The sequence below is a fragment of the Osmerus mordax genome, chromosome 26 (genome assembly GCF_038355195.1).
Source record: "Osmerus mordax isolate fOsmMor3 chromosome 26, fOsmMor3.pri, whole genome shotgun sequence".
Classification (NCBI taxonomy): Eukaryota; Metazoa; Chordata; class Actinopteri; order Osmeriformes; family Osmeridae; genus Osmerus; species Osmerus mordax.
In genome coordinates this window covers 9211068-9234515 of record NC_090075.1, presented here as the reverse complement: position 1 = coordinate 9234515, position 23448 = coordinate 9211068, and the positions used below count along the sequence as shown (strand labels likewise).

General features: G+C 40.8%; 2 long non-coding RNA genes and 1 pseudogene across 2 annotated transcripts; 2 read left to right on the top strand and 1 right to left on the bottom strand.

Annotated features, from left to right (window-relative positions):
* Nucleotides 1-18113: 18113 nt before the first annotated feature.
* LOC136936330 (uncharacterized) lies at nt 18114-18746 on the top strand. Its single transcript, XR_010875052.1, has 3 exons — nt 18114-18351; nt 18545-18606; nt 18694-18746. It is a non-coding gene; the product is annotated as an uncharacterized lncRNA (long non-coding RNA).
* Nucleotides 18747-18750: 4 nt separating this feature from the next.
* LOC136936331 (uncharacterized) lies at nt 18751-19401 on the top strand. The gene is made up of 3 exons (XR_010875053.1): nt 18751-18998; nt 19095-19214; nt 19291-19401. It is a non-coding gene; the product is annotated as an uncharacterized lncRNA (long non-coding RNA).
* Nucleotides 19402-20202: 801 nt separating this feature from the next.
* On the bottom strand, nt 20203-21459 carry LOC136935817 (putative nuclease HARBI1; annotated as a pseudogene).
* Nucleotides 21460-23448: the final 1989 nt, after the last annotated feature.

Here is a 23448-nt window from a genome sequence, read left to right as displayed (position 1 = left end):
TTAAAATGTGTTGAAATGTTATTTGAATAGCCTCATTGGGTGTGCTTTGCCTTCGGCAAGGGCACAACCTTTGTTCTCTCACATATATATTTATTAGTGTGTTTGCTGCAAGCAAAAGCACAATTGTTATTCTGCATACTTATTATTAGTGTGTTTGCTGCAAGCAAAAACACTATTGTTATTAGTGTGTTTGCTGCAAGCAAAAACACTATTGTTATTCTGCATACTTATTATTATTATTAGTGTGTTTGCTGCAAGCAAAAACACTTGTTATTCTGCATACTTATTATTAGTGTGTTTGCTGCAAGCAAAAACACTATTGTTATTCTGCATACTTATTATTGGGTGTGCTTTGCCTTCGGCAAGGGCACAACCTATGTTCTCTCACATATATATTATTTGTTTATTTTCGCCCCCCTAAGGATCAGTCAATATTTGGACTACATACACAACGGCGGTGTCAAAAGGTTCGTCTTGGTAGCGATTGCGTTGGTTGTATTTTTTTTTACGTTCCGTTGCATGGTTTAAGTAGAAATTGCGTTTTTGTGGTGAAAAGTGAAGCTAACGGTGGCTAATTTGCTAGCCACAGTCACTGACGTTACTAACGTCACGAAAACACGCGTGACTACCTGTAGCAGAACATTCGTTTCGCATCTGTTAACTTGGGGGATAGCTAGGCTAACTATAGCTTTACTGCAAGGCAGCTGCAGGAACGCCACAAGCAAAGAGGCCAGGGTGATAACTATTTACTCATTTTACTTTGTGATGTGAAAGACAATTATGAAATGTAATGTACAATATTAGCTGATATTATTAAGGAAGTAGGCCCACATCTACTTTTGGAAATGGTAGTCTACTATTTCACTGAAGCATTAGCATCATGACATTAGCCTCTGTTGCCCGGGCAACACATACTACAGTGGTCTATGATGCATCTGTTTTCAATCTTTAAAATAAACATTCCTCACAAATACATTTTCGTTGTAGGATTTATTATGACATTACATTACAAGTAAACGATTTGTGGGTGAAATTATCATTACCTGTGGTTTCAAACCAGTGTTGCTCACTGCAACGCTGTAGCCTACGCGAGACACTACAAACACATCTACACAGCTGTAGGAAGTCAAACGGCGACAGAACATGTTCGGCACTCCCCTTACTTAAATCAAAAGTCTATCTAACTGCTAACCTTAACTTCATTGCCACAGCCTAAACTTTGTCAATCTGTTCATGAAAATAACTAGAAAGGTACATTTCCTGAAGAAAATGTGTGTGTTTGCTGAAAGCAGTTGAAACGATTGTTTTGATGGCTTGAATAGTGAAGAAGGTTTTACAAAAATTTTAAAAGAGGTATGTGCTTTAAAAAGAAAATGGTGAGAAAAATTGTTAAAAGTATATCTGTCATTGTTATGCATTGCGATATTTTCTTACTATTGAAAATGGAGAAAAAACAGTGATGAAAAGAGTATCTTATTGACTTTCATACATTTTTAATCGTTAAAAGTAGTGGTGGGCATAGATTTTTTTTTTTATCTAGCTTAATCTCACTGTAATCTTGGCGTTAATCTAGATTAAAATGGCTTATTTGAATTCCACCGAAGGCATTCAGAATGTGTGCTACCCAAATAATGACTAAAAGTAACAGTGCGTGTCCACTGCAGCGACGCGAATCGCTTGCCATCGCTCGCCTTCCCACAGTTCACCACGCTCGGGGGCGTTTCAAACAGATTAATGTAAAATGTAGTTCTCTAAAGTCACTGTTGTAGTTGTCATGGCCAAGTGTGCAGACTTGGGTTTACATACTCGCAACATCGATCAAAATACAACTTGTATACAAAATACAAAACTGTTTAATAGACATAAACGTTGACATGTGTAAAAAACGTTTTATTATATTACTCAAAGTCTGCTAATCTGTCGATACGATAGGGAGTTCCAGCCGGGCTAGCTAGCTACTGTAGTTAACACAGAACAAAGTTACGTAATGTGACTAGACTGAATTTGAAAGTAAAAGCACCAACAACTTCGGCAACCTTGCGCCATGCATCGTTTTTTTATTAACATCTCTGTACGAATATAGAGATGTGTCGTACAACACCGGGTAAGCAGCTACACAAGCAATTATTTTCTCCTCCATTCTGAAACTGAGAGCCAGAAATGTTTACCATGGTTGCTACGTTACGAGAAACAGGAAAACAATGCGATTGGCCATCGCTAGCGAAAATAGCTCCTCATTTGCATCAAGTTGAGAAAATCTCAACTCGAATCGCTTGAATCGCGTCGCGTCGCTACCCACAATGCACCACGCAAGCGATTCGCCTGGCTCCATTGAAAATGAATGGAAAACATTGCGTCGCTCGCATCGCGTCGCTGCAGTGGACAAGCACCGTAAGTCTTTGAGAACGGATTTCTCAAGTCAGGTGGCGCATTAGACCAGGGGCTCATCTCCTGTTTCCAAAATGCATCACAAACTGCTTGAGATAGCTGTTCTATATAATTGGTTTTGAAAATAAATTATGTTCAATAAGATGTACTTGTGTTTATTAACTGTTTATTAGATTAGTTAGCTTGGCTGATAGAGCTGTGCTGACGGGCTTGCCTCGGTTGCACTCAAACAGTAGTTTGACGACGACTCTTCCCCTGCGCTACATCAGTGCTTGACCCGGCATCTTCCGCATTAGCTAAGGGAAGCTTTGCGTTTAGGTGGTATTTGAGACTGGAAGAACTCCTACAGTAAACTAATTCCGCATAACACAAGGTGCAAACAACCTTAGTCTTGTCGAGGTTTCCATTGGGAAGCTTCTTAAAAATACATTTTCCCTGAAGCAAACCAGGCGGCTTCATAGCTGCATCCATGTTGGCACGTTACGTTTGATGTGATAATTTCATACACAAGGCATACACACAGGTTCAAAGACTCGTTCTCGCCCTCTACAGTGCAATTCGGCAAGGTATACATCCGCGCTAAAATATCAAGGTGAAAGTCATTATAGCTTGCGTAGTACAGACCCAGCTCCCAACCAAACTTTGAGAATAGATTAACGGCGATATTTTTTTGTATCGCCCGATAAGAGTCTCAGGTTAACGCAGCGCGTTAACGCCGATAACGGCCCACCACTAGTTAAAAGTATTAAAGAATGAAAGATTGAGAAACAGAAAAAAAGTTTGAAGTTAGAAAAATGAGCAAATATAGTGATGAAGAGTATATTGCATAACAGTTATCAATATCATAGCAGACAAAAGTATTCTCCGTCTGCATTACTTTTTTAGAAAACCTAATTTTTAACCACTTTCACTACAAGATAGAGGATATGTTACAGCGTATGAAATGTGCGTACGTTTGTCGTGAATTCAGAACAGCAGACATATTTAAAATAGACTATTTTGTTTAAAAGTTATGACCACTGAAGTGATGAGTGGGATAACGCAATTCCAAGCTAGCGCGATGGCTCTCCATAACCTAACACGGTTCTCCTTTTTTCCACAATCGACAAAATTGGCCAAACAAGGTATGTACATTGAACTTAAAGTGTACATAATCTAGCTAGATTATTTTTCTTTAAGAAAGTTTCACAGAAATCTGCAAAAATCGAGGCTCAACACTGTCATATCCGACTGTCACGAACAGCCAAACCGGGGTCACGAAAGGTTTACTGCAGCTGGCGTTACTACGAACAAAAGCTTCGTAACTGAAAAGTTTGTACTTTTAGCTGACGATATTGAACACAGACGTTAAGAAACTTGTCTTTACTCTAAATATATTCTCCGTTTTCAATTTGAAGCAGTAAATCTAACACAGTAGGAATTCTCCGACGACATCCGCTCGCTTCGCTTTGACAAATGTTTTCTCAGTCCACCATTAGACGAGCTAATTTTTGAGCACTTTCAATACAAGATACAGGCCATGTTAGAGTTGATATATATACATAATTGTGTGGGCAATGTAGAACAGCAGACAGATTTGAAATATGATCGTTTGTTTTAAAGTTATGGCCATTCTAGTGACGAGTGCTTACAACGCTAGCTACGACTGTCATCATACAGTACTGTAGCTGCCATAGAACGGCGAAACTAGCTACTAGTACGTCTATCGTTCGTTCCTACAAACAAATGCTTCGTAACAGTATTTACTTTTTATCGGCGATATTAACAACAGAGGTTAAGGAACTTATGAATGAAATAAAATGACTCTAACATAACGCTTTAACATTTATGAAATTAAATAAGATACCCTTTTCATCACTCCTTTTTCCACCGTGAGCGTCAGAATTTCCATTCTGAGTTAGACTATCTAGCTTTTCCAGTTGCACAACAAAGTCACATAATGTGACGAGATTGAATTTAAAAAACTCACCAGGGACAACGACAACATCGGCAACCCTGCACTATGGATTATTATTTTGATGTCATCTTTAAATTAAGTGTCTGAACAGGACTGGTTGTGCAGGCACGATTAGTTTCTCCTTCATCTTGAACCTAAAACCTAGATTCTAGGTTAGAAATGTTGACATTGACCAGTTGCTACGTTACAAGAAACAAGGAACCAATCAGATTGGCCAACGCTCTTCACTGTTCCACTGTTCAAACTTTTTTCTGTTTCTACATCTTTCAATTATTAATACTTTTCAGAATGGGTTTTATTCGCCAAGAAACATCACACAGACAAGGAATTTACTATGGCAGGAAGGTGCACACATTAAACATAGAAGAATCTTAAATAAGAAGTGTACAAGTCTAATACTAAGGTTTAAAAATGTAAAAGGCTTAGAATGAAATAAAATATAAAATGGCTCTAACATAACGCTTTAACATTTATGAAATTAAATAAGATACCCTTTTCATAACTCCTTTTTCTCCTTTTTCAACCGTGAGAAAATATTGCAATGCATAACAATGACAGATATACCTTTAACACTGTCTCACCATTTTGGTTTCAAAGCAACACTTTTTTTCACCTTCATACTGCTGACATACTTTTGTCTGCTATGATATTGATAACTGTTAGGCAATATACTCTTCATCACTATATTTGCTAATTTTTCTAACTTCAAACTTTTTTCTGTTTCTCAATCTTTCATTCTTTAATACTTTTAACAAGTGGTGGGCCGTTATCGGCGTTAACGCGCTGCGTTAAAAAAAAATATCGCCGTTAATCTATTCTCAAAGTTGGGTTACATTTAGTCATTTAGCAGACGCTCTTATCCAGAGCCACTTACAGTAAGTACAGGGACATTCCCCCCGAGGCAAGTAGGGTGAAGTGCCTTGCCCAAGGACACAACGTCAGTTGGCATGACCGGGAATCGAACTGGCAACCTTCGGATTACTAGCCCGACTCCCTCACCGCTCAGCCAACTGACTCCCCGGGTTGGGAGCTGGGTCTGTACTACGCAAGCTATAATGACTTTCACCTTGATATTTTAGCGCGGATGTATACCTAGCCGAATTGCACTGTAGAGGGCGAGAACAAGTCTTTGAACCTGTGTGTATGCCTTGTGTATGAAATTATCACATCAAACGTAACGTGCTAACATGGATGCAGCTATGAAGCCGCCTGGTTTGCTTCAGGGAAAATGTATTTTTAAGAAGCTTCCCAATGGAAACCTCGACAAGACTAAGGTTGTTTGCACCTTGTGCTATGCGGAATTAGTTTACTGTAGGAGTTCTTCCAGTCTCAAATACCACCTAAACGCAAAGCATCCCTTAGCTAATGCGGAAGATGCCGGGTCAAGCACTGATGTAGCGCAGGGGAAGAGTCGTCGTCAAACTACTGTTTGAGTGCAACCGAGGCAAGCCCGTCAGCACAGGTCTATCAGCCAAGCTAACTAATCTAATAAACAGTTAATACACACAAATACATCTTATTGAACATAATTTATTTTCATCACCAATTATATAGAACAGCTTTCTCAAGCAGTTTGTGATGCATTTTGGAAACAGGAGATGAGCCTCTGGTCTAATGAGCCACCTGGCTTGAGAAACCCGTTCTCAAAGACTTACTTTTAGTCATTATTTGGGTAGCACACATATTCTGAATGCCTTCGGTGGAATTCAAATGAGCCATTTTAATCTAGATTAACGCCAAAGTTATAGTGAGATTAATCTAGATTTAAAAAAAATAATCTATGCCCACCACTACTTTTAACGCTTAAAAATGTATGAAAGTCAATAAGATATTCTTTTCATCACTGTTTTTTCTCAATTTTCAACAGTAAGAAAATATCGCAATGGATAACAATGACAGATATACTTTTAACACTTTTTCTCACCATTTTCTTTTTAAAGCACATACCTCTTTAAAAAAAATTGTAAAACCTTCTTCACTATTCAAGCCATCAAAACAATTGTTTCAACTGCTTTCAGCAAACACACACATTTTCTTCAGGAAATGTACCTTTCTAGTTATTATTAGGTGTGCTTTGCCTTCGGCAAGGGCACAACCTTTGTTCTCTCACATATATATTATTGGGTGTGCTTTGCCTTCGGCAAGGGCACAACCTTTGTTCTCTCACATATATATTATTATTATTCTTTTTGCCCCCCTAAAACTCAGTCAATATTTGGCCTACATAGACAACGTAGGTGTTAAAAGTTTCGTCTTGGTAGCGATTGAGTTGCTTCTATTGGAATTTACGTTCCGTTGCATGGTTTAGGCTAAGTTAAGTTTTTGTGGCGAAAAGTGAAGCTAACGGTGGCTAATTTGCTAGCCACAGTCACTGACGTTACTAACGTCACTGCGTCACTAACGTCACGAAAACACGCGTGACTACCTTTGCCAGAACATTCGTTTAGCATCTGTTAACTTGGGGGATAGCTAGGCTAACTATAGCTTTACTGCAAGGCAGCTGCAGAAACGCCACAAGAAAAGAGGCCAGGGTGATAACTATTTACTCATTTTACTTTGTGATATGACACACAATTGTGATGTGTAATGTACAATATAAGCTGATATTATTAAGGAAGTACATCTACTTTCGGAAACAGTAGTCTACTATTTCACTGAAGTATTAGCATCATGACATTAGCCTGTGTTGCCCGGGCAACACATACTACAGTGGTCTATGATGTAGCGTTATCTGTTTTCAGTCGTTAAAATAAACATTCCTCACATATACATTTTCGTTGTAGGATTTATTCTGACTTTAGAAAGCGATTTGTTGGTGAAATTACCATTACCTGTGGTTTCAAACCAGTGTAGCTCACTGCAACGCTGTAGCTTACGCTAGACACACTACAAAAACATCTACACTACACAGCTGTTTAGGAAGTCAAACGGCGACAGAACATGTTCGGCACTCCCCTTACTTAAATCAAAAGTCTATCTAACTACTAACCTGAACTTCATTGACACAGCCTAAACGTTGTCAATCTGTTCATGAAAATAATTAATTTCAGCTTAAACCGTACAAAGGAACGTTAAATCCAATTCAACCAACGCAATCGCTACCAAGACGAACACAGCAGTAGTCTAGTACTGTACCGTAGTAGTACAATTTACCGGGGCAGATTCTCCACACAGGGCTATATCGCATTTTGCGTTGTTACTGACAATGATCGCTACCAGTGAGCTTTTTATGAATGAGCGATTTTCCACTAAATAAATGTCAAGCTCATTTACGTTTTGGGGGGCATATTTTCAGTTAGCAGATGGTACTGTTTGAATCGCGATTCCATCTTCTACTACCGGGTAACGTTGTAGAATAATCTTCAAAGGGGGTTCTTTATTAATGAATGAATGCAATGAGTAGGCTAAATACCTGAAAATATCATGAGAAGGGAAAAACTTAAAATGACGTTTAAGTCATAGAGATTAGGTCAATTTTTACACCGGTCTGCCAAATGTATTCGTTTTGATTCAACGTTGAGGCTGCCTCTTGCAGGGGAAATGAGAAGACATCTATTTCATTCTACACTTCACTCGTATTTTCAGTTGTAAATGAGCAGCAAAAAAAATGCTTTTAAATCTATGTAATCTTTATAAATAATAAGTATGCATTTTTATATAAAATATACAGAAATATCAGTTGTAAAAATGTCATTCAAAAACGGACCCCTGTGCAAACGACGCAAGCAAGCACACCCTACAATTTCCCCAGAAATTGTACCCTCTCTAGTTATTGTTTATTTTCGCGCCCCTAAGGCTCAGTCAATATTTGGACTACATAGACAACGTCGATGTCAAAAGGTTCGTCTTGGTCACGATTGCGTTGGTTGGGATTTATGTTCCGTTGCATGGTTTAGGCTAAGTTAAGTTTTTGTGGTGAAAAGTGAAGCTAACGGTGGCTAATTTGCTAGCCACAGTCACTGACGTTACTAACGTCACGACGTCACTAACGTCACGAAAACGCGTGACTACCTGTAAGCAGAACATCGTTTCGCATCTGTTAACTTGGGGGATAGCTAGGCTAACTATAGCTTTACTGCAAGGCAGCTGCAGAAACGCCACATGCAAAAGAGGCCAGGGTGATAACTATTTACTCATTTTACTTTGTGATGTGAAACACAATTGTGAAATGTAATGTACAATGTACATTACATTTACAATATTAGCTGATATTATTAAGGAAGTAGGCCCACATCTACTTTCGGAAACGGTAGTCTACTATTTCACTGAAGCATAAGCATCATGACATTAGCCTCTGTTGCCCGGGCAACACATACTACAGTGGTCTATGATGCATCTGTTTTCAATCGTTAAAATAAACATTCCTCACAAATACATTTTCGTTGTAGGATTTATTATGACATTACATTACAAGTAAACGATTTGTTGGTGAAATTATCATTACCTGTGGTTTCAAACCAGTGTTGCTCATTGCAACGCTGTAGCCTACGCGAGACACACTACAAAAACATCTAATTTACACAGCTGTTTAGGAAGTCAAACGGCGACAGAACATGTTCGGCACTCCCCTTACAGTACTTAAATCAAAAGTCTTTCAATAGATGAAACTATCTGACTACTAACCTGAACTTCATTGCCACAGCCTAAACTTTGTCAATCTGTTCATGAAAATAATTAATTTCAGCCTAAACCGTACAACGGAACGTTTAATCGAATTCAACAAACGCAATCGCTACCAAGACGAACACAGCAGTAGTCTAGTACAGTACTGTAGTAGTAGAATTTACCGGGGCAGCTTCTCCGCACAGGGCTATATCGCATTTTGCGTTGTTACTGACAATGATCGCTACCAGTGAACCTTTTATGAATGAGCGATTTTCCACTAAATAAATGTCAAGCTTATTTACGTTTTTGGGGGCATATTTTCAGTTAGCAGATGTTTGAATCGCGATTCCATCTTCTACTGCCGGTAACGTCGTAGAATAATCTTTAAAGGGGGTTCTTTATTCATGAATGAATGCAATATGAGTAGGCTAAATGCCTTAAAATATCACGAGAAGGGAACAACTTAAAAGGACGTTTAAGTCATAGAGATTAGGTCAATTTTTACACCGGTCTGCCAAATTTTTTCGTTTTGATTCAACGATGAGGCTGCCTCTTGCAGGGGAAATGAGAATACATCTATTTCATTCTACACTTCACTCGTATTTTCAGTTTTAAATGAGCAGCAAAAAAAAAATGCTTTTAAATCTATGTAGGCTAATCTTTATAAATAATAAGTATGCATTTTTATATAAAATATACAGAAATATCAGTTATAAAAATGTCATTCAAAAACTGACCCCTGTGCCGACGCAAGCAAGCACACCCTACAATTTCCCCAGAAATGGTACCCTCTCTAGTTTTAGTTGCAACCCTGGCACTGGCAAACGATCGTGGGAGCAAATAAAAAATAAATATAAAACCATAATTCAAAACGGTAAGTAGCAGTAGGCAATACTTGCACATATTTTAAAGCCAACAAGTACATGGCTGAATTGCCTGAGTCAGTCCCTTTTGTAGGATATTGGTATAGCTACAAAGGGCCTATAGAACAATAAAATTGCTTGCAGCCAACAGGAAGAAAAATAAGGCAAAGAAAACTAAGGGGGCCCTTCTCCACAGAACTTCACTCCTGCTGAGGAGCTGGCCCTCTCCAGCTATCAGGGTCGCCTAATGATGGAAGGAGTGGAAGGGGGCATTTCTTCAGACCCTGGTGGCAGCAGCTCGGAAACCCAAGCATATGTATGTTTCAAGTAATCTATGTGACCATGTTCATTCAACAATTATTTATGGATATTGTAGGAGTGAAATGTATTACTGTTCTCTGCAGTGACAGGAAATACAGTGGCGTTGCTGCCACCACCCACTGTTGTCCCACTGTGCCATACAGAGGTAACAGTGAAACTAATAGTCATACGCCAGTATGTATGCCATATGTGGTTGCTGAATATTGATCAAATATGCCATTTACTTTCTCAAGTGGAGGTCCTAGATGATCAGGAAACTGTGTCTGCCAGCTCAGAGAGCATTTTGGGGGTACACTTTTGAGTTTTATTTACCACTTGCAACACAGCTATCTTACATGCACAGGTAATTACACAAGTTTTGCAAATTTCATGACAGGGAACATCACACTTGCAATAGTTGTCACCTATCCTGACTGGTTTAAATTACTATTAATTTCTTTCAACACGTAATCTACCGTGAACATTTAGCTAAGTGTCCACATTTAACATCATAGCTATACAACGTCAACTCAGTAGGATAAGTTCAAAATAAACCAAACAGTTCTTCTACGAAATCTTCCTGTAGTCAGTCTCTACTTATGGTCAAAAGTTCTGTGTTTTATCTAAGCCACTATTTTGTTATTTGGCATCAATCACATGAAACATCTTGATCTTAACTCTGTGTGTATGTGTGTCTGGGTTGATGGTGCGAGTGTGGGAACGCAACAGGAAGGGAAAATGTATCGTTCCCCCTTACATTTAGCAGACGCTCTTATCCAGAGCGACTTACAGTAAGTACAGGGACATTCTCCCCGAAGCAAGTAGGGTGAAGTGCCTTGCCCAAGGACACAACGTCATTTGACACGGCCGGGTATCGAACCAGCGACCTTCTGATTACAAGCCCGACTCCCTCACCGCTCAGCCACCTGACTCCCGCCCTCCCCCTTAAAGGGGAGGGCTAAGGGAATGTCTCAGCCTAACATATAACACGTCTTTCGGTGTGGGTCGCTACACTATTTTTGTACTTTAACTGCTAAGATTCCTTGATAAGATGCCTTATCAATCTATTAACGTTACAAAAGATTAACACTGCAGTCAGATAGCTACCCTGGCTGTTTGCTATTGTATAATGCCTGTTTAAAATATGTATTTCAGAGTAGGGCTAACCATGATCTAGTAACTTAAAGGCTGGGCTATTAATCAGAAGGTTGTTGGTTCGATACCCGGCTGTGTTAAATTACGTTGTGTCCTTCGGCAAGGCACTTCACCCTACTTGCCTCGGGGAGAATGTCCCTCTACTTACTGTAAGTCGCTCTGGATAAGAGCGTCTGCTAAATGACTAAAAATGTAAAAAAAAAAAAAGTAAAACCTCTAACCTGGTTAGACCCAGATTATATATTCATGAAAACAGAGTGACCAAAGTCTCTCCAGTTTGTGAGTACAGTACAGTGTGTGTAAGAAAGAAATGAGTTGCAATTCAGATGTAGAGTCACAGTCTATTCATAGTAAATGTAGAATTTGATTAAAGTAACCCTAGTGGACCATATTAGGCCACACTGAATAACTCAGGCTTAAGTGAATTTGAATTTATATTTCTCATCAGCAATCATATGAATAATTTACACTGCTTAGATGCCAGGCTAAGGTTACACACACATTTTCAGTATTGGTCTGTGAACCCCCTGAAGTAGCCCTGGCCACCCCTTGGCCACCCCATATATAAAAGTCTGGTTCCGCCACTGTGTATGAGGAATATTGAGAGGTAATAGGCAAGGACATAACCATAGTTTAGACATTGGGGGGGTCCAAATGAATACCATTCCCCATATAATATTTTTTTTGTTACGTGTATTGCCTACAATTCTATATTTATATATGAAAATTCGCACATTTAGAACATAGTTTCGAGGACTACGTTGACCATTTGAATTCACATCTAAAGGAATAGTGACATTTCACAGAGACAGTGACTGCCTGTGTAACCCAGATATATTTTCAGTCAGCTAATGCTTTTCTGTATTATCACTGTTTTTGGTGTGTCTCTTTAAGGGTTACGACCACTTTATGTTGCGGCAGCTTTACGACTGCTGTTTTACGGTGTGTGTTATTGTTACCTTGGAGACGAAGTTTTCGCGGGTAGATCTCTTCTTCAATGCCTGCAAGCAATGTGTGGTCCAGCTGTGATTCTCCTGCTGTTTAATTTTGGAGTTTAACTTGTTAAAGTATTTTTAAGTGAAATATTTACCGTACAAAGTACTCGGTTTTCTTTGGATAATATCCGGAAGTCCGTCGGTAACGTTTATCCACAAGAAGACCGTTTGCAAGGAACTCCGCCGATTGAATGAACATTGACGAGACGCTGCCGCTGTTTCCTGAGTGCTTTCCTGTGGCTGGTGAGCTCGTGAAGAGCCGTCGTCATCTTCTGAATATCCTGAGGATTGCAGGCAAAACTACTGAACCACCACACACATATAGAGCTCTATAATATTATTGCTGGCCAGCACGTTACTTAATTTTTTGTTGTTGCTAAAGACAATATAAGGACACTTCAAGATTTGTTCTATGTTCTATAAGAAGACCGGTATTCATTTTGTTTTAATGGACTGAGAAAGACACATTTAATTAAAGAAGAGGAGTAACATTCCTTCAGGTATTTTTGTACTGAATAACAGGGTGTTGTTCAGACATTTAAGTATTTGGTTAACTGCCTAAAAAGGGGAAATATATATATATATATTTTTTTTTTTCTTCTAATTGATATAATCACATTTCCATGTGATTTAAGGTTTACTGTTTTATGATTTTCCTGCCCTACATTGTGATCAAGTAAGACGCATTTCAGTTCAGCAAATGTTAAATAAAACTGGATCGATAGTAAACTGCTATCACAACCCGAGGAAATTCTGTTTATTGGTTACACCTGCATTGTGACCACTTGTCATTTTATCAGAAAAACAGCGACTCGTGCTTTTATGATGGTACTCGTTTTATTTGCTTACAAATTTAGCTCGGTATCAAGTTAGCTTACTCACTGTCTGAAAAAAAACGCGTATGCTTGGCTGCTGGTCCAGTTTTCTCCGCTTTTTAGGTAACCTCAAATCCTCCATTACCCTACCTCCTCTCCAACAAGTTAACTAACGTTACTTTCTTTGTGCTCAACTGACTGACGAAAAAGTGTTAGGTAACCATAACAACGCAGAACGACGCAAGGTGGATTCAAACAAAATCACAAGTGTACAATTAGGAGGGGGGATTCACACACTTATGTTTTTCTTAACAAACAGAAATAAATTGAAAAATAAAACATAACAAGAGACCGATCCATTGACAGGGTTCATAAAAGGAGAACATATATTTTACATATTTTCTGCTGTATATTGGGGGGGACAGATTGATATTTTCTCAATATTGGGGGGGACACGACCCAATAGAGACAGATCACAAGCCTTTGGTTCCCCTGCTAGGCTCAAAGAGTCTGGATGAACTGCCACCTCGTATACAGCGTCTACGTATGAGGCTCATGAGGTTCTCTTACACCATCTCACATGTGCCAGGCAAGGACATCGCCACTGCTGACGTGCTATCCAGAGCGCCAGTCGAGAACACAGCAGAAGGCCTACAGGAAGAAGAGGTGAGCCTGTATGTGGATACTGTGACGGCAAGCCTGCCAGCTGCAGACAAAAGACAAATAGAAATAGAAACACATCAGGACAAAGACACTCCACACACTGAAGGGATACTGCAAGAAGGGCTGGCCGGATAAATTCTCCATACAAAGAGCATTCTGTCCCTACCTGCAATACTCAGGTGAGCTAACAGTTAATGAGGGTTTGCTACTTTACGGCTGTAGAATAGTAATTCCAGCGTCACTTAGAGCAGACATGCTGAACAAACTGCTAGAGGGCCACCTGGGACTCACTAAATGCAGAGAGAGGGCCAAGCAATCTGTGTGGTGACCAGGCCTTAGCAAAGACCTGACACGACTGATAGAGAACTGTGACATATGCAGTCGTGAGAGAACCAACTTTAAAGAGACACTGCAACCCACCGAGTTTCCAGCAAGACCATGGTCCACTGTGGGGGCAGACTTGTTTCAGTCAGAAAACAGAAAACATTATCTGGTCATCGTAGACTACTTTTCCAGATTCTTCGAAGTGGCCAAACTCACCTATACAACATCTGAGGCTGTGGTGGAGCACTTCAAATCCATATTCGCGCATCATGGCATACCAGATGTAGTGCGCTCAGACAATGGGCCACAATATGCATCTGAGCATTTCAGAAAGTTTGCACGAGAGTGGGGTTTCAGTCATGTCACTTCCAGTCCCCACTTCCCACAAAGCAACGGACAGGCAGAGCGGGCCGTAAGGACAATCAAAGGTATCCTGAAGAAATCCAGTGATCCTTACCTTGACCTCATGGCCTACCGCGCCGCACCTCTGGCGAACGGACACAGTCCAGCAGAGCTCCTCATGGGCAGAAAGATTAGGCACTCCGAGATCCTACATTGTAGAGACGTCTAGGGGCACTCTGCGAAGAAACCGATACCATCACTCGCCCACTCCTATAGCATCAGCGACACACACCAACTTACCTGAGTATGCCGCACCCGCTGCAGTGAACACACCTGTCACACCTGCAATCCCCTGTGACTCTGGGCAGCGGACAGCAGTAAAAGAAAGACATGTCCCTTCCAGAGTGAGAGTACCGCCAGTGTATTTACATGACTATGACTGTTCGTGAAAAAAAGAAAAAGACATGAGAACTGTACAAATGTTGACTGCTGTTACTTTGTTAAAGTTATGATTGAATGATGTTCAAAAACGTGTTGAAAGTGAATATGTCAACTGTTAACATTGGATATGATTTTATATTTCCAGTAATACTATTTCATAAAGGTTAAAAGGTTATGAGATTAACACAAAACAGTCTTAGTTTATAAACCTGTTTATGCTTGAATATGTGAAGTGTTGAGTTAAACATTCAGGAGGACTGAAAGAAAAATATTCACTGTTTTCTTAACATTTACATTTAGCAGACGCTCTTATCCAGAGCGACTTACAGTAAGTACAGGGACATTCCCCCGAGGCAAGTAGGGTGAAGTGCCTTGCCCAAGGACACAACGTCAGTTTGCATGACCGGGAATCAAACTGGCAACCTTCGGATTACTAGCCCGATTCCCTCACCGCTCAGCCAACTGACTCCATGAGTTTTATTGTTTAGTTATGTATCTTCTTAGACAGCATCTTGAAGTCAGAAAGGGGGATGTAGTATTAGTTAGAATACGGGGTAGGAACCTTCCATATGTAACCTGTTCAATAAAGGAACACAGTTCTTAAGATGCAGTTACGTCTCTGCGAGTCTCCCTAGTAGATTAGTTCATATTGCAAGGCTAACTGAACAAGAAGTAGGTAACTATTAATATTGCTATTGACGACATTATCGGCTACTCTGACAATTTTCTTTTTCACAGGATGTCCGGGCAATATACAAGAGGCATTTGATTGTTGATATTGAGAGCAAAAAACTCGACATGGAGTATAATAGATTAAATATTAAAAAGTTGCAGTTGGAGATAAAGAAACTGGAGAATTATGTATGTATACATTTAAAACACTGCAGAAGGTCATGTTTGGACTTTTTAATAACTTTTATTTTTTGTCTTCACAGCTTGATGAAAATAAATAAATCAAATGAAATTGAATGTGTTGTTTTGTATATTCTGTTTTACAAGCATTGTCACAGAGGCCTTTACATACACTACCGTTCAAAAGTTTGGGGTCATCCAGACAATTTCGTGTTTTCCATGAAAACTCACATTTTTATTTAACAAATAATAGAAAATATAGTCAAGACATTTAGAAGGTTAATTATTATTATTAGAAATAATTATTTTTATTTGAAATATACATTTTGTTCTTCAAACTTTGCTTTCGTCAAATAATGCTCCATTTGCAGCAATTACAACATTGCAGACAAGTGGGCATTCTAATTATAATCCTTTTAATCATCCATTAGTCTTCTAAGGCAATTAGCAAACACAATGTACCATTCGAACACATACAGTAATAGTTGCTGGAAATGGGCCTCTATACACCTATGTAGATATTTCATTAAAAACCAGACGTTTCCACCTAGAATAGTCATTTACCACATTAACAATGTATAGTGTATTTCTGATTAATTTAACGTTATGTTCATTGAAAAAAAAACAGTGCTTTTCTTTGAAAAATAAGGACATTTTTAAGTGACCCCAAACTTTTGAACGGTAGTGTATGCCCATATAACTGCCCCCTAAACCCCCCTAAACCCTCAAGGAAGACAAGGAAAATTTCCCTCTTAAATGAATTCAAACCAATTTAACTGACATTCTGAGCTTTGAAATAAATGGTTAATTCAAACAAAGGTGACCGTGACTAAAATGGGTATTAACTGAAATAAGTATTCTTGTAAAACCCCATTCTTCCTCCTCTGTCCTGAAGGGCTGGGTTCAAGTCTTCCCATTGCTCCTCCGTCAACACTCTGGGCAGTGTCTCACGACGAGGGTGGCGATGTTGTGCAAGACTGCACAGGCAACTGCTATGTCACAGACCCTGTCTGGAGCAACCCTGAGACCTTTTAGGCACTGGAACCTAGATTTCAGTTGGCCAAAGACCATCTCAATCCGTGCCCTGGTTTTTGCATGGGCATGGTTGAAGGCTCTCTCTGGGTCTGTTGCTGGTTTTGGGTAGGGTGTCAGCATGTATGACATACAGGCATAACCTCTGTCCCCAAGCAGAAGTCCATTAAACTCTCCTACAGAATGGAAGTGTTTTAATATAAAAAATGGTTAAGGTGAAGTACATTATGTCACTTATTACATCCGAGATCAAATAACACATCCAAGATGACATCATCTTGCTTATCATGATCTGGCTAATTCGGTTCTTCGAACACACTTGTTGTTTATGATTAGTATAGCTGGATTGAGTTATACGTTGGTCTAAAAGAGTATATCGATAGTAGAATCCTTGATCAGCAACGTTGCTATTGGCTGCTCACATAAGTCTATGGCTGCTCACCGTGGCCAAAATGAGCGCCCTGTTTTTTCCGCAACAGAGCCAACAGAGCAACAGCTTGCTCGAAGGTTACTCCGAATTTGAAGATTTTATCAGAACGCCAGGGAACACCTCAAAGTCTGCAAAATCCAAGAAAGAGGGCTGGCAAAAAGTAGCAGACCAAATTAAATGTAGAGGAGTGACGCGTTTTATCGCTTATTACAGTAAGCTAGGCCTATGTTTTTTTTTATTTTCATACTTTCATATTTTCATTTATCATCTTTAATGTCATATGATGTGGTTTCAACAAATGTATTATGTAAATGACACCCTCACAAAAAAACTATAGGCTATCCTCTCAAAAAGTATGGCTAGCATAATATCGCGCTGTGCTTAAGGAGCCTATCTATCACGCAATGAGCAATTAATTCGGTTTCATTTAAATTCTGCTAATTATTCTTGCACCTTCTGCAACAGGTTCCTGTAGTAAAAACGGACAAGACATGTCTGTGACAGACTTCCTGTATCACCTCTGCTTGTAAAGCCTCAATCTAATCGTGTTTACATAAAATAAACCTGCTCCCGAGCAGGTTTAAGTTTACAGACCTGTTGCTATGACAGCAAGTCCAGGATGAGCTTCGAAGAACCGAACAATCCAAGATAATGAGAAATCGTCAACAATCAAATCCAGCTAACTGAGTTAGCGACGTACGGAGAACGGGCCCCAGGTAGACAACGCGAGGAATACAAATATTTCACTTTTAATATTTTATTTTTTTTATCTTGAAAAGTTTTCACAACATGACTCACAATGACTTGGATACAGCACAAGAGTTGTGAAACAGACTAGGTGCGGCGAGTCACAACAAACCCGACTTGGATACAGCACGAGAGTTGTGTAACAGACTAGGTGAGGTGAGTCTCAACGAACCCTACACAGCACGAGAGAGGTGTAATAGACTAGGTGCGGTGAGTCTCAACAACTTGGAAACAGCACGAGGGTCACGTAACAGACGAGGTAGACAAGGCAAGGAATACAAATATTTCACTTTATTTTTTTATTGTGAAAAGTTTTCATAACATTACTGTGACTCACCACGACCCCGAAGCAGCACGAGAGTTGTGTAACAGACTAGGTGCGGCGAGTCACAACAAACCCCACTTGGATACAGCACGAGAGTTGTGTAACAGACTAGGTGAGGTGAGTCTCAACGAACCCGATACAGCACGAGAGTGGTGTAATAGACTAGGTAATAGCGGTGAGTCTCAACTGTTCTGTTACATGACACCCAGGCATATGTACAGGGTATGTTTCAAGTAATCTATGTGACCATGTTCATTCAACAATTATTTATGAATATTGTAGGAGTGAAATGTATTACTGTTCTCTGTAGTGAAAGGAAATACAGTGGTGTTGCTGCCACCACCCACTGTCATCCCACGGTGCCATACAGAGGTAACAGTGAAACTAATAGTCATACGCCAGTATGTATGCCATATGTGGTTGCTGAATATTGATCAAATATGCCATTCACTTTCTCAGGTGGAGGCCCTAGATGAGGAAACTCTGTCTGCCTGCTCAGAGAACGCTTTGGGGGTATGCTTTTCAGTTTTTTACCACTTCCAACACAGATGCTGAGAGTGTGTGAACGTGTGGCTGTGATTGAAGTGTCTGTAATGACTTGCTAATGGTGGTGGTCAGAACATGAGACACAAGTCCTTAAATTGCTCATTTCAAATATGACTCAATTGATTAAATTGCTTTGGTGTTAAACTCAGCAGGAAGAGGAACTTCTTCCTCCCCCTGAGCCTAGGGCCTCCACCTCAAGGTCAAGCCAAAGACATGGGGTAAGCAATGAACCTTGAAACACAGTAGTCAAATGGACACCTTCAACTTTCTCCAAGTGTGCCTTGCAAAGGGACAATGCTATTTATTTGTTTTAGGTTGGAGCAGACAATGTGAGGGACCTCTGCAAGAGGACCCTGGAGCTCGATATTGAGCATAAGACTCTATTAATAAAACAAACAAGGCTGGAGATTGAGAAACTTCAGTATGAGAAGAAGGTAGTACATGACTGAATGTATGAATGACTTACAATCAACTTACAGTTACACTGACATTCTTTTTCTGTGTTCCTAGGAAAGGGAGAATGACGCATGAGGAGGATGCATTTTGTTTTCTATGTTTTGGACTTTTTATACCTTTTTTGTGGCTTGTCCCCAAAGAGTTATTTTGTGCCTTAGTCCTTTGAGGGGGTTTTCAAAATTTCTTTCTTTCAATGTTTTATTTATTGTTTGTGAAAATTGAAATAAATGTAAAAAAACATCAAAATTCAATGAAAGTAGTGAAATCATTTATTTAACTTTTGAAGAGCATTGCATGGTACCATACACGTTGTTCTTTTTGGTTTGAAATGTTTTGGTTGAAAGAAACCCCAATTTCTGATATGGAAATGATTAGAAAATGGGTCAAAGCAACCCAAATACAAAAGGGTTAGGGGGAGACACCCCAGTGAATAGGGATAACATATCAACATGAAACCTCCCCAGTTGATAACTAATATTAGGTCAAATATTGTTTTCAATACTAGTTTCCTCTAAATGTATGTTTCAATGAGCAAATGATGTATTAAGTTGTAAAATATAATATAATTTGCATACATTTCCAGCACGGAAATCAGAACATTGGATGAAGACAGAATGCAAATCCTTGTTTCATTTTGTCACCATATTAAGAGTCCAAAGTTTCTACAGAGGGAACTCTGGATATCTTTCATCACTCCGTAATCCGAATATGGTGGCAACTTTAAATACATTTATATTTAGTCATTTAGCAGACGCTCTTATCCAGAGCGACTTACAGTAAGTACAGGGACATTCCCCCAGGGCAAGTAGGGTGAAGTGCCTTGCCCAAGGACACAAATAAAATCTACATAGCTCAAATTCTATGGAACCAAAATAGCCCAACTGAAAAGTAAAAGGTAAAGAATGCCGCTACATGACTAAATGTAAAGAAAAATGACTAAAGAAAAATGGCTTAGCCTGTCTCCCCTTAAACAAAAAACTGCCGCGTTATAGCGTCTCTCACTGCCCTGCCAGTAGGGTAGTCGAGGGTGATGGGGTCTACCACATCTGGGGGTTGCTGGCTGACAGGTGGGGCTCTCTCCCTTCTTATGGAGGCCACATTGTGGAGCACGACACAGGCTGTCACCACTTGACAAGCCCGGTCTGGGGCCACTCGGAGGCCACGCAGGCAGTTGAAGCGTGCTTTCAGGATCCCAAAGGTCATCTCTATCTTGACCCTTGTTTGGTTGACGGCCACGTTAAAGGAATTCTGTGGCCATGTGTTGGGGTCCGGATAGGGGGTCATCAAAAAGGGCTGGCAGGTGTACCCTCGGTCCCCTACCAGCAATCCACTGAAGAGCCCTGAAGAAGAAAATTTATATTAGCATAATCGGTATAACAAAATGCAATACAAAATGTTAGTTACAATTGCCATACCTTGCTCTAGTCTGTGGCAACGTGCAGACTCCCTAAATATCCGGGAGTCATGCACTGACCCAGGCCACTTTGCCTCAATGCTGGTCACCAAGCACTGATGGTCACAAGTCATCTGCAAAATAATCTTGTGTTAGAATCCATCCACATAACAGCATTAACGTGAGGGAAACATCAATGTGCATTAGAAGGACTCCTCCTTTACCAGTATGACCAAACATGCCCCAGCGATGCAGCAATGGGGATATGGGTGCAATCGATTGCCCCAATCACCCTTGGGAAGCCTAAAGAGTTTGATGAATTTCAATATTATGATATATATATATTTCATATGCAAGATTATTTATAGATGAAGTAAAAATTTAAGGGAATATTTACCTGCTATTTCATAAAAGCCCTCTTTTATTGTCTGCGTGGGCAGGTGCCCTGGGAACACAACAAATGTGTCCACGTGTGCCGTTAGAGCAAGCATCACCTTGCGAATAGCGCGGCAGACCGTGTTTTTACTAAGGTTCTCCGCATCACCCACACTGTACATGAAAGTACCCGTTGCGAAATACCGCAACGCTACGCATACAGTCTGTGGGACTGTGAGCGCACGGCTTCGATGTGTCGCATTTGCAACATACGGCTCAAGAAGCTGGCAAAGATAGGTCATTCCCTCAGCTGAAAATCTATATCTTTCATAAAGATGGTCATCATGGAATGCCAACGGGTTTTACCGGTCTCTAAAAGTTCTGGCTCTTCTGAGCGCACCTCTCACTATCCGCGCACCAAGCTCCACGGGGTCTTCCACGAACGGTGACGCCATTATCCTCTCAAGAATGAGTTAGTGGGCGGGGTTTTTATACCGATTGATCTCTGATCTCCAACTTAACCTGCTCCCGACCAGGTTAGCCGTTCAGCATGTGTTACCATGGCGATCTACCCCGGTAACAAGTGATCCTCCGTCGTAGTACAGAAAACCCTGGGTTGAACCTGAAGTTACCTCTCTAACGCCAAATCTTGATTCGTAGTACAGGCCCCAGGTAGACAACGCGAGGAATACAAATATTTCACTGAATTTTTTTATTGTGAAAAGTTTTCACAACATGACTATGACTCACCATGACTTGGATACAGCACGAGAGTTGTGTAACAGACTAGGTGCGGCGAGTCACAACAAACCCGATACAGCGCGAGAGTGGTGTAATAGACTAGGTGCGGTGAGTCTCAACAACTTGAAAACAGCACGAGAGTCATGTAACAGACCAGGTAGACAACGTAAGGAATACAAATATTTCACAGAATTTTTTTATTGTGAAAAGTTTTCACAACATGACTTTGACTCACAACGACTTGGATACAGCACGAGAGTTGTGAAACAGACCAGGATCGGTGAGTCTCAATGAACACGATACAGCACGAGAGTGGTGTAACAGACTAGGTAGACAACGTAAGGAATAAAAGAAAATGTTTCACTTTATTTTTGTATTATGAAAAGTGGTCACACCATGCGCCATGACTGTGCTTCACAACGACCCGGAGACTGAGCCGTTTTTCAACACGAAAGTATCTGGGACTTGGTCCTCATGAGGATCATTGTCGGCTTTGTCTTCTTCGGGCGCCGACAGGTCGCGGCGGTCTGCGTTGCGCTCTTCTCCGCCTTCTTCTTCTTCTGACACATTCTCTGCGTTGCGCTCTTCCTCGCCTTCTTCTTCTGACACATTCTCTGCATTGCGCTCTTCCCCGTCTTCTTCTTCTGACACATCCTCGGCCTCCTCTTCAGAGTCACCCTGCTCGACATTTGCAAACATCTGCTGTCAGCCATAGCTGCGTGACTCTAGACAACGGCTGCTGGCCTGACCCTAACCCACTGAATGTATGTAAGTAGGAGCACTTCCCCAGACAACCTCCTCTGAAACGTCCAAGCCCTCAGTGTCCAAGCGCTCAGTATCCCACCTACTCTGAGACGTCCAAGCACTCGGTGTCCAAGCGCTCAGTATCCCATCTCCTCTGAAACGTCCAAGCGCTCGGTGTCCAAGCGCTCAGTATCCCACCTCCTCTGAAATGTCCAAGCGCTCAGTGTCCAAGCTCTCAGTATCCCACCTCCTCTGAAACGTCCAAGCACTCAGTGTCCAAGCAGACAACGCGGATACAGCGAAAGAGTGGTGTAATAGACAACGCAGACAACATTCCTATTTCCTCATTCCTCCGACCGAGACGAGGGGGGAAGGGCGCTCATTCCGTCCAACCTAGTTGCAGGGAGGGGGAAGGGCGCTCATTTCGTCCAACCTAGTTGCAGGGAGGGGGAAGGGTGCTCATTTCCTCCGACAGAGACAATGGGGGGAAGGGCGCTCATTTGTCCGACCGAGATGAGGACGTTTATTCTTCCAACCGGGATGAGGAAGTGCATTTCTCCAACAGAGACGAGGGGGGGAAGGGAGCTCATTTGTCCGACCGAGATGAGGAAGTCTATTCTTCCAACAGGGATGAGGAAGTGCATTTCTCCAACAGAGACGATGGGGGGAAGGGAACTCATTTGTCCGACTGAGATGAGGAAGTCTATTCTTCCAACCGGGATGAGGAAGTGCATTTCTCCAACAAAGACGATGGGGGGAAGGGTGCTCATTTGTCTGACCGAGATGAGGAAGTCTATTCTTCCAACCGGGATTAGGAAGTGCATTTCTCCAACAGAGACGAGGCAGTGTATTTCTCCAACTGAGACGAGGAAGTGTAGTCCTCCTACCAAGACTTGTATGGGCTCTGGGGGTGAATGTGAGAGATATTAAACTCCACTGAAGGGAGAAGTGTACTCAGC